Source organism: Beta vulgaris, chromosome 8, assembly GCF_026745355.1.
Source record: "Beta vulgaris subsp. vulgaris cultivar EL10 chromosome 8, EL10.2, whole genome shotgun sequence".
Classification (NCBI taxonomy): Eukaryota; Viridiplantae; Streptophyta; class Magnoliopsida; order Caryophyllales; family Amaranthaceae; genus Beta; species Beta vulgaris.
Genome location: NC_079209.1, coordinates 50,162,103 through 50,174,986, shown reverse-complemented (window position 1 = coordinate 50,174,986; position 12,884 = coordinate 50,162,103). Strand labels below are relative to the sequence as shown.

Genomic DNA, 12,884 nt, shown 5'->3' with positions numbered 1-12,884 from the left:
TTTCAAATGTTTTTCAAAACATGCCTAAACAAAATATTTTAACTTCTTTAAATCCTTAAAATAATTCCTTTGACTTTCAAATAATCAACCTTTTTAAGAAATAATTTATTTTAATAACTAAATTATATTTGAATATATATACTAAAATATATTTATAAAAGCCATAAATTTATGGGGGATTACAATCTACCCTTCTTAAAAGAAGTGTCAGACTCAACTTTCATTCGAGAAATACTTGTGCCACTCATGTGCACACTTTACCAACTTTAAACCTCACTTGTGTTATTTCCTACACATTTTTTCCATGCGGAGAAGCTATTTATTTTTGCACCAACATGTACAAATCGCCAAAATAAGCATAAACATATCATAAAAATAGGTAAAAAGCGCGTAATTCTATCGCATTCTACCCCTTAAAGAAAACGTGTACTACGCATCTTCTTGTCAAGAATTTTTCACGGGCCCTTCCTTATATGTGAGGCTACTATCAATCTAGACCCTCTCAGGCTCCAGAACATGATGCTCATCAGGAATATAACGCTTGAGTTTAGAAATATGAAAAATATTGGGCATCTTCTCAAACTTAATTGGCAAAGCCAAACTATATGCTACTTTCCCTTTGTAACACCCCCAATTTATCTCTTTTGAAAAATACATTTTAATATAAAACACTCGAAAAATTTGAGAGTATTACCGCCATGTGATAAAATTAAAGGCTTTAATACTAACTACTAACTAAACTTTAACTAATGTAGCAAAATAACCAAACTAACTTCTCTTTATCGAAATAACTTTATTGTACAACTATATAACAATGGAAATAAAGAAAATAAAATTACAACTCCTTGACTAATTATGATTCCTCACTAGCTCCCCACATGAAGTATGCGTCATATCAACCTATAAAATCTACTCGCCAAAACAGGGTCATCATAGGGACGAAGCCATAAAACAAAATAAATAAAAGCGTGTCAGTAAAGTACATGTATTTGCGGAATATTAAACACTTTATTTAATTTAATATTGGAAACATTTAATTTCGAAAAACATTTCTAGATACTTGATAATCCTTGTATAATATAAATATATAACCTTGATAAAAATCATTTTTCCTTGCCTAGGTACCTTTTATAAAGTGTGCACACCCCCAAGTTTAGAATTCCTTACTGAGTCTATTACGCGGAGTTACTACCTTGTCCATATGACTTATATAAAAAGTACATGGGTAAATAATATAATGACTACCGTTCTTGCTAATAAATAACAAGTCGTTGACTGGGTAAATAATAATAGCTACCATTCTTGCTAATAAATTACAAGCCGTTCACTCTTTATAATTGCGATCATAAAAGATCATGTATCTAATAAAAATCCTTTTGAAATAATCCTCCCTTAAAAAGAATAGTACTACTTATAAATTTAGCCATATAAAGACAAAAATAAAATAACTTGCTTAAGAGGTAACTTTTGAAAAATTATAATAACATATATTTATAAAATTCATAAATTTATATACTTTTTATAATTTTTATTTATCGATAATTTAACTTACGGATGGTTGAAATTATGCATTGGCAAGCGTGAAAGTCAAACTGTTGCAAGTAAAAATAAAAACAGAGAAAGTATATAATAACATATATTTATAAAATTCATAAATTTACGGGGGATTAGAATCTACCCTCTTAAAAGAAGTTTCATCCCAAAACTTGACACGAAAACTCACATATTTCTAGAAATTTTGAACTCAACTTTCATTTGAGAAATACTTGTGCCACTCATGTGCACACTTTACAAACTTTAAAACTCACTTGTGTTATTTCCTGAACACATTTTTTCCATGCGGAGAAGCTATTTATTTTGCACCAACATGTACAAATTGCCAAAATAAGCATAAAAATGCATAAAGATATCATAAAAATAGGTAAAAAGCGCGTAATTTTATCGCATTCTACCCCTTAAAGAAAACGAGTTACGCTCTCGTAACTCACCTCAAGGAACAAATCGGGATACTTCTTCTTCATTTCATCTTCGGCTTTCCACGTTGCCTTTTCAGGCTTGTGGTTAGACCAAAGTATTTTTACGATATTGACATCCTTATTGTGTGTACTACGCATCTTCTTGTCAAGAATTTTTCACGGGTCTTTCCTCATATGTGACGCTACTATCAATCTGGACCCTCTCAGGCTCCGGAACATGATGCTCATCAGGGATATAACGCTTGAGTTGGGAAATATGAAAAATATCGGATATCTTTTCAAACTCAATTGGCAAAGCCAAACTATATGCTACCTTCCCTTTGTAACACCCCAAATTTATTTCTTCTGAAAAATACAATTTAATATAAACACTCGAAAAACTTGAGAGTATTACCGCCACGTGATAACATTAAAGGCTTTAATACTAACTACTTCCTCCGTTTCTTTTTACTCGCTACACTTTCCATTATGGGAAGTTTCACATTACTTGCTACACTTCTTTTTTGGGCAATAAACTCTCTCTATCTCTCTCCTCCCATATGGGTCCCTTTTCTTTTTACTCTCTAACTCTCTCTTCTCCAAAAATTGCCTAGGAGTCCGTGAAATGAGAAGTGTAGCGAGTAAAAAGAAACGGAGGAAGTACTAACTATATAACAATAGAAATGAAGAAAATAAAATTACAACTCCTTGACTAATTATGATTCCTCACTAGCTCCCCACATGAAATATGCGTCATATCAACTTGTAAAATCTGCTCTTCAAAATAGGGTCATCATAGGGACAAAGCCATAAACAAAATAAATAAAAGTGTGTCAGTAAAAATACTGAGCACATGTATTTGCGGAATATTAAACACTTTATTTAATTTAACATTTGAAATATTTAATTTCTAAAAACCTTTCTGGATACTTGATGATACTTGTATAATATAAAATATATAACCTAGATAAAAATCAATTTTCCTTGCCTAGGTACCTTTTCTAAAGTGTGCACACCCTCAAGTTTAAAATTCCTTACTCAGTCTATTACGAGGGGTTATTACCTTGTCCACATGACTTATACAAAAAGTACATGGGAAAATAATATAATGACTATCGTTCTTGCTTATAAATAACAAGTCGTTGTCTGGGTAAATAATAATAGTTACCGTTCTTACTAATAAATTACAAGCCGTTCACTCTTTATAATTGCGATCATAAAAGATCATGTATATAATAAAAATCCTTCTGAAATAATCATCCCTTAAAAAGAATAGTACTACTTATAAATTTAGCCATATAATAAACAAAATGACTTGCTTAAGAGGTAACTTTTGAAAAATTATAATAATTCAAAACAACTCCTTTTTAAATATTTAAACATGCATTTAAATATCAAACTCCTCGTAAATTATATGAATACAAATTCAAAGATCAAACTTTTATAATAATATTGAACTAAAGGCATGATTCAAGTGCATAATAAAATTAATAAACATTCAAACATGTTCATACAGACTACTTCATAATAAAACTTATGAAAACACGAACTTGAATACAAGATATTTTCCTAAAAAAATGATACTAAGGTTTCAAAATAATTATTAAAGATCTACATATACACTCACCTTGAAAATTAATAACTACTAAGGGAGAAGAGAGAGAAATGGTAAGCAAAGAGAGAGTATGTGTTTTTGAATGTGAGAAAAGAAATGTATTTCTCAAATTTGGTGTGAAGAATATGATGGGTGGAGACCCCAATTTATACTAGTTGGATATGTAAAATCGAAATAGGACTAGGAAACTAAAAGATGAGTTTAGGAAAAAAGATAAACTAATCTAGCTAAGATCAAACTAATATTTATGATTATCCAACTAAGATTTGAAAAAGATATAAAATTATCCTATAATACATAATTATAGAAGATAAAATAACTTAAAAATAAGCAAACAGGAAAAGGTAACCTTATCAAAAACACTTAAGAAATAGGAAAAAGGTGTGATATGTGCCCCATATTCCTATTTTTTCTTTTTCTTTTCCTTTTTATTTTTATAAATCTTTTATAAAATTTATTGAAATCTTTTTTCATTTTTTGGTAAATATTTTCTGATTTTCTTTCAAGAAATATCTTCAACGACTAAACTAACTACTTGGATTATAATTTGTAAACTTAGGCCCAACATTTAATTTGGATTAGAGTCTATTCGAAAAACTCATAATATGTTATAAAGCCTATTTAAAATCTTTATAATTAATAATAAACCTTTTTAATAAATAAAACTCATTTAAAAATTATAATTAATAACTTACTAAAAATATAGAGTATTACAGATAATTTTCTTAATTTTTAATAAAGTGGGATCAAGGTAATTTTTTTAGTAATTATTAATTATAATTTTTAAAAAGGGTTTTTACTTATTAAATAGGTTTATTATTAATTATAAAGATTTTAAATAGACTTTTATAATATATTATGGATTTTCAATAGACTCTAGTCCAAATTAAATATTGATTAAGTTTATAAATTATAATCCAAGTAGTTAGTTTAGTAGTTGAAGATATTTCTTAAAAGAAAAACAGAAAAGAGTTACAAAAAAAGAAGAAAAAGATTTAAGGAAATTTCAGAAAATATTTTATAAAAAGAAAAAGAAAAAGAAAAAATAGGATTATGGGGCACATACATGCCTTTTTCCTAGTTTTTAAGTGTGTTTGATAAGGTTACCTTTTCCTTTTTGTTTATTTTTCAGTTATTTTACCTCCTATAATTATGTATTATGGGATAATTTTATATCTTTTCCAAATCTTAGTTGGATAATCATAAATATTAGTTTGATCTTAGCTAGATTAGTTTATCTTTTTCCCTAAGCTCATCTTTTAGTTTCCTAGTCATATTTCGATTTTACCAATCCAACTCGTATAAATTGGGGTCTCCACCCATCATATTCTTCACACCAAATTTGAGAAATACATCTCTTTTCTCATATTTAAAAACAAATACTCTCTCTCTTTGCTTACCATTTCTCTCTCTTCTCCCTAAGTAGTTATTAATTTTCAAGGTGCGTGTATATGTAGATCTTTAATAATTATTTTGAAACCTCAGTATCAATTTTTTAGGAAAATATTTTGGATTCAAGTTCATGTTTTTATAAGTTTTATTATGAACTACATGTATTCTATAGGAACATGTTTGAATTTTTGTTAATTTTATTATGCACTTGAATCATGCCTTCAGTTCAATATTATTATAAAGTTTGATCTTCGAATTTGTATTCATATAATTTACAAGGAGTTTGATATTTAAATACATGTTTAAATATTTAAAAAGGAGTTGTTTTGAATTATTATAATTTTTCAAAAGTTACCTCTAAAGCAAGTCATTTTGTTTATTATATGGCTAAATTTATAAGTAGTACTATTCTTTTTAAGGGATAATTACCCTACCCATGATTTAGAGTTAGCTGCCATAGTGTTTGCTTTGAAAATTTGGAGACATTATCTTTATGGAGCAGCTTGTAAGATATTTACAGACCATAAGAATTTGAAGTACATTTTCACCCAAAAAGACCTGAATATGAGGCAAAGAAGATGGCTAGAGTTGATTAAGGATTATGATCTAGATATCCAATATCATGAGGGGAAAGCCAATGTGGTGGCTGACGCCTTGAGTAGGAAATCGAGTCATAGCTTGAGTACTTTGATAGTCCCTGAGGAGTTGTGTCGAGATATGCAAAGGTTGAGCCTATAAATTCTAAATCCTGGGGAAAGTGAGGCTAGACTTAGTAATCTTTCTTTGGGAGTGTCAGTTTTCGACGAGATTATTGAGGGTCAAGTCGGGGATGAGCACCTAGACAAGATCAAGGAGAAAATGAAGCAAGGTAAGGAAGTAGACTTCAAGATTCATGATGATGGGAGTCTAAGGTTTAAAGGGAGGTGGTGTGTACCACAGAAGTGCAATGACCTTAAGAGACGTCTTATGGAGAGGAGCACAATACTCCATATTCTGTGCACCCTGGGGGTGACAAGTTGTACAAGACCTTAAGGTGATCTATTGGTGGCCAAACATGAAGCGAGAGGTAGCTGAGTATGTTCTAAGTGTCTGACCTTGTCAGAAAGTGAAGATTGACCATAAGAGACCTATGGGAAAGGTTCAATCGTTAGAGGTCCCTGGATGGAAGTGGGATTCTATTTCTATGGACTTTGTGACTGCCTTACCCAAGACGAAGAGTGGAAATGATACCATTTGGGTTATTGTGGATAGACTGACCAAGTCCGCCGTGTTCATACCTATTAAGGAGACATGGAAAAAGAAGCAACTCGCTACAACCTATATCAAGCATGTAGTGAGATTGCATGGAGTTCCAAAGGACATTATCTCGGATCGTGACTCTAGATTCTATCTAAGTTCTGGAAAAAGGTCCAATTAAACCTTGGGACAACATTGAAAATGAGTACCGCCTTTCACCCTGCGACCGATGGTCAGACTGAGAGGACTAATCAGACTATGGAGGATATGTTGAGAGCTTGTGCAATTGATTTTCAAGGAAGTTGGGAGGACCAATTAGATTTGATTGAGTTTTCTTACAACAATAGTTACCATGCGAGTATAAAGATGGCACCATTTGAGGCATTATATGGACGGAAGTGTAGAAGTCCCATTTGCTGGAATGACTTTAGCGTTTGGGGACTGAATTTATTGAGGAGACCTAAGAATGTCGATAATTCAGGCTCGAATTCAAGCTGCGCAAGATAGGCAGAAGAGTTATGCAGATTTAAACACGCGAAGATGAGTTTCTATAGGTGATAAAGTATTCTTGAAAGTATCACCCACAAAGGCGTTATGAGATTTGGGAAAAAGGGCAAGCTAAGTGCTAAATATGTAGGCCCATATGAGATTTTGGAGCGCATTGGGAAAGTAGCTTATAGATTGGCATTGCCAATGGAGTTTGAAAAGATGCATGATGTATTCCAATCTCCCAACTTAAGCGCTATATCCCTGAGAGCGTCATGTGTTAGAGCCTGAAAGAGTTCAGATAGATAGTAGCCTCACTATGAGGAAAGACCTGTCAAGATTCTCGACAGGAAAGTGCGTAGTACGCGCAACAAAGATGTTCATATTGTCAAAGTTCTTTGGTCTAACCACGAGTCAGAAGAGGCAACGTGGGAAGCCGAAGAGGATATGAAGAAAAAGTATCCAGACCTATTCCTTGAGGTGAGTTACGAGGGCGTAACTCGTTTTCTTTAAGGGGGTAGAATGCGATAAATTTCGCGCTTTTGTCTATTTTTATGAGATTTTCATGCATATGCCTATGTCGGGCAATTTGCACATGTTAGTGCAAAAGAAGTAGAGTCTCCGCATAAGAAAAGTGTTCATAAGTAACACAAGTGTTTTAAAAATGGGAAAGTGCACGAGAGGCACTACCTTTTCTTCAAAAGTTTTCGAAATGATGAGTTCAAACTTTTGAAAGTACGAGGGTTTTGTGTTAAGTTTCGGGACGAAACTTCTTTTAAGGGGGTAGACTGTAATCCCCCACAATTTTAAAGAATTTTCATAAATATATTAAAGTATTTATGTAGTTATATTTAAATCCAAATGAGTTTGGAAAATGATTTGACTTTTAAAAAGGGTTGACTATTTTAAAAGTCAACTAAAAATATTTTTCATAGCTTAATAACAAATTGTAATGTTTTTAATTAAGCATGTTTTAATAAGAGTTTTAATTATTAAAACGTATTTGAAAAGGAAGCTTAATGGAATCGAAAGCCCAAAAGTGATAAAAAGGGAAAGGTTATTTGATGACTAAAGTCCTAATAGCCCATCTTATTAGTCATCAAAGTTTATTTATTAAAATCTCTTTTCCTAAGCCCAAAAGGAAAGCCTCTATTTAAATATCCTAAAAACCCAAATTTTACCCTAACACTTATTTCTCTCTCCTCTTCCACGTGATCTCCTCCTCTCTCTCACTCGCGCTTTTCTTCTCTCTCTCCTTCTTTGTGCGCATTTCTTATCTTCTCTCAAAAGTTGTTTCTTCTTCTCAAGTAACGTTTCTTGTTCAACAAGAAACGTCACAATTCTTTTGAGACCGAAACTGACGCGCCGTTCTTGTTTTGTGCTGCTGCTGTTTGGCCCTTCCTTCTCCATTGTTGTGGTTGTTTTTCTTTTCTTCCTCTCTAAGATTCAATTAAAGTATTAGTTTTTATATTATTTTATTAATAATTAGCATGTTTATGATTTAAATTACTGTTTTATATGCCTAAAAATATTTCGGCTATCATATATATAAATATAATAAATTTCAGTTTTATTATATTAAGTTATTTTCAGTTTTTATTATGAAATTTATAGTTTTTAGGGTTTTTAATCACTAGAAACTATATTTATAAAGTATAAATCATGAGATTTGGTTAGTACATAATTTTATATGTATTAAATATATTTTCAGAAGATTTATAAAATTTTATAATGCTGTAATTTCAGAAATTAGTTTTAAGGGTTTAAATGATTTTTAATCACTAGAATAGTTGTACTATACTAGGGATTAAAAATAACGAAAGTTTGATACGTAAAAACGATTTTAAACACGTTTAAGGGGTTTTGATCGTTTTAAAGTTGCTGTAAATTTTTAGTTACGAGATATTTATTTCATTATTTTATTTTCTAGGCGGAGATTTCGTAGTAGGAGACTTTTAGAGCGTAAAAGTGGCCTACAGATTTGTTTATACAAGGTACGTACATTGTCTACGTGCTATATGATTTGAAACATGCTCTAAGATGTTTTATTTACTAGTATCATGTATAGGACTCTATTTGTTCATATATATGATTTACTGGAATTGTTTTACATGTTATTTGCCTGTGTGCTACATGTAAACTAGAAGTATTTATGAGTATTAATGTTTGTATGGAAGTTTGATGCAAGCAGATAAGTCAAGTTATGTATTAATTCGTGAGTGAATTAATGTAAGTAAGATTGAATCATGTTTTACATGGATTCTTGAGTATTATTTATTTATCTTATAAGAATCGTGAATCTTATTTGGTAAGTACAAGTTATACCTATATAAAGGTAATTGTTATTGTTGCTAGGTTCAACGTAAGTTGGTAAAGTATAAAAAAAAGTTAAAGGAGTCTTGATTGATAAGTTGTGAACACTTGTTAATCCAAAGATAAAAAGGAATTTTGTTATGGTTGTGTGATTATTAGTTATGTGTTATTTGCTTGGTTGGTGTCAACACAAGTATTAAAATGTATTCAACGTAAAGTGAAATGAGAATAGGTTATAGACTTTAGACTGGTGCACGTCTAGAGTTGGCACTAAGGGTTGGAGTACATGGTGGTAGCCATGACTTTTTAGGATTGGATTGATCACCTTTCCTCTTAGTTTAAAGGTTCCTCGATATCGCAGGTCAATTTTGGAATATGTGGTAGCTCCCATATTTCCTATTTTCTGGTATAGACAACTCGTCCAATAACTATTCCATTTAAAGAAATAAATAAAGTTAGAGTCTAGTTCAGTAAGAGTTGTCTGCAGATTATTATATGTTTTATTATTGTTTATTCCTGCAAGTTATATTTTTGTAGTATCATGTTCAGGGTTATGTATATCTGATATGTAGTACTCAGCTTTGCTGATTACGTGCTTGTTGTGTTTGTGATCATGGCTTTGCCTATTGATCCTGTGGTGATCCTTCGGGGGAGCAGAGTTGAGACGGCATTGACATTACAGGTTCGAAGATGCATCTCATTGGGAAATCTGGAACGGAGAGACTCTTGTATTATTGGAGCTATGTTTCCAGACAATAGTTTTAAGTTGGCGTGTTTAGTTTCTGACATTGTTCTTGATTTCATGAGTTTTAATAAAGTTGATTTTAATAAGTTTTCCGCTGCAACATTCTGAGTAAGCCGAAACGTTATGATACGGGCGATAATGCCTGGGTAATTCTCTTTGGTTATTATAAAAGTATTTTCTAGAAAAGAGAATTATCGGGAACACCCCGATAATTCTCTCTTTCTAGAAAATGCTTTTATAATAACCTTAGAGAATTACCCAGTCATTATCGCCCGTGTGATAACGTTTCGGCTGACTCAGAATTTTGCAGCGGAAAACAACTTATCAAAAATCAACTTTATTAAAACTTATGAACTCAAAAACAATGTCAGAAACTAAAACACACCAACTTAAAACTATTGTCTGAAACATAAGTTCCTACGGAAACAACTTAAATGAAACTAATAATACAAGAGTCTCTCCATTCCAGATTCCCCAATGAGATGCATCTTTGAACCTGTAATGTCAATGCCATCTCAACTCTGCTCCCCCGAAGGATCACCACAGGATCAAAAGGCAAAGCCATGATCACAAACACAACAAGCACGTAATCAGCAAAGTTGAGTACTACATATCAGACATACATAACCCAGAACATGATACTACAAAAATATAACTTGCAGGAATAAACAATAATAAAACATATAATAATCTGCAGACAACTCTTACTGAACTAGACTCTAACTTTATTTATTTCTTTAAATGGAATAGTTATTGGACGAGTTGTCTATACCAGAAAATAGGAAATATGGGAGCTACCACATATTCCAAAATTGACCTGCGATATCGAGGAACCTTTAAACTAATGAGGAAAGGTGATCAATCCAATCCTAGAAAAGCCATGGGCTACCACCATGTACTCCAACCCTTAGTGCCCAACTCTAGATGTGCACCAGTCTAAAGTCTATAACCTATTCTCATTTCACTTTACGTTGAATACATTTTAATACTTGTGTTGACACCAACCAAGCAAATAACACATAACTAATAATCATACAACCATAACCGAATTCCTTTTTATCTTTGGATTAACAAGTATTCACAACTTATCAATCAAGACTCCTTTAACTTATTTTTATACTTTACCAACTTACTCGTTGAACTCATTCAACAATAACAATTACCTCTATATAGATATAACTTGTACTTACCAAATAAGATCCACGGTTCTTATAAGATAAATAATTAATACTCAAGAATCCATGTAAAACATGATTCAATCTTACTTACATTAATTCACTCACGAATTAATACATAAACTTGACTTATCTGCTTGCATCAAACTTCCATACAAACATTAATACTCATAAATACTTCTAGTTTACATGTAGCACACAGGCAAATAACATGTAAAACAATTCCAGTAAATCATATATATGAGCAAATAGAGTCCTATACATGATACTAATAAATAAAACATCTTAGAGCATGTTTCTAAATCATATAGCACGTAGACAATGTACGTACCTTGTATAAACAAATCTGTAGGCCACTTTTACGCTCTAAAAGTCTCCTACTACGAAATCTCCGCCTAGAGAATAAAATAATGAAATAAATATCTTGTACAAAAAATTTACAGCAACTTTAAAACGATCAAAACCCCCTTAAACGTGTTTTAAAATCGTTTTTACGTATCAAACTTTCGTTATTTTTAATCCCTAGTATAGTACAACTATTCTAGTGATTAAAATCATTTAAAACCCTTAAAATACTTATTTTCTGAAATTACAGCATTTATAAAATTTTATAAATCTTCTGAAAATATATTTAATACATATAAACTTATGTACTAACCAAATCTCATGATTTATACTTTATAAATATAGTTTCTAGCGATTAAAAACCCTAAAAACTATAAATTTAATAATAAAAACTGAAAATAACTTAATATAATGAATCTGAAATTTATTATATTTATATATATGATAGCCAAAATATTTTTAAGCATATAAAACAATAATTTAAATCATAAACATGCTAATTAATAATAAAATAATACTTTAATGGAATCTTGAAGATGAGGAGGAGCTGAATGGCGGCCTTTGTTGGAAACCGGGTGGTTGGGAGTAGTTTGTGGGTGGAGGTTGAGGTTGGTTATTTTTGTAAGAGAAATTTGGATGATTCTTCCAACCCGGGTTATATGTGTTTGAGTATGGGTTGTTTTGTGGTCTTGTGTTTGTGTTTAGGAGGGCATTAGCTTGCTCAGTTACCGCTCTCATGGTATTGTATTGACACTCATTAAATGAGTGACCTTGCACTTCACAAATCTCACAAACAGGTGCTATTGATCTGCTACTCAATTGGTCAACCTTAGCTGCCAAAACCTGCACAGTGTTAGATAAAGTAGCAATATATAGCATCAACCTCATACTTACCTCCCTTTTTAGGGGCTCCACGAGATATACTCCAGTCATTCAAGTAATTGTTGGCAGCCATATCATCCAACAATGTCTTCGCAGCTTCTGGAGTTTTGGCCATGAAAGTACCGCCAGATGCGGCATCAATAGAACTGCGAACTTCATGCTTCAGACCTTTGTAGAATGTCTGAATTAGTAGCCACTCAGGAATGCCATGGTGTGGACACTGCCTTTGCAAAGCCTTGTATCTCTGCCATGCTTCATAGAGAGACTCCAATTCATGTTGTTGAAAGCCAGATATCTCGTTTCTGAACTTGGAAGTTCTCATAGGAGGGAAGAACTTGTAAAGGAAAGCCTTCTTCAGTTCTGGCCATGTGGCAATCTTCCTCACTTCTTCTTCCTTAAACCATTCCTTTGCTTCGTCCCTGAGAGAAAAAGGAAAAGCACAATACCGAATTAAATCGTCAGAAACATTAGTTAATTTTAAAGTATTGCATTTTTCTAAAAAATTAGCCAAATGATCAGTAGGGCTCTCTTTGGGTGTTCCCGCATAGGAATCCTGTGAGATAAACTGGATGAATTGTGGCTTGAGCTCGAAATGATTGGCAGCGGTTGTCGGTCTGTTTATGGTGGTGGTGGTCTCATCGGGCATAGCATATTCCCGTAGAGACTTTGGTGGTGCTTCGTCTCCCATTGTTGGTTCTTGTTGTTGTTGTCTTCTTCGACTCCTAATCCCTTGCTGTAGC

General features: G+C 32.1%; 1 non-coding gene across 1 annotated transcript; it reads left to right on the top strand.

Annotated features, from left to right (window-relative positions):
- The first annotated feature begins 12,347 nt into the window (after window positions 1–12,347).
- LOC125493046 (small nucleolar RNA R71) lies at window positions 12,348–12,454 on the top strand. Its single transcript, XR_007269427.1, has one exon. It is a non-coding gene; the product is annotated as a small nucleolar RNA R71 (small nucleolar RNA).
- Window positions 12,455–12,884: the final 430 nt, after the last annotated feature.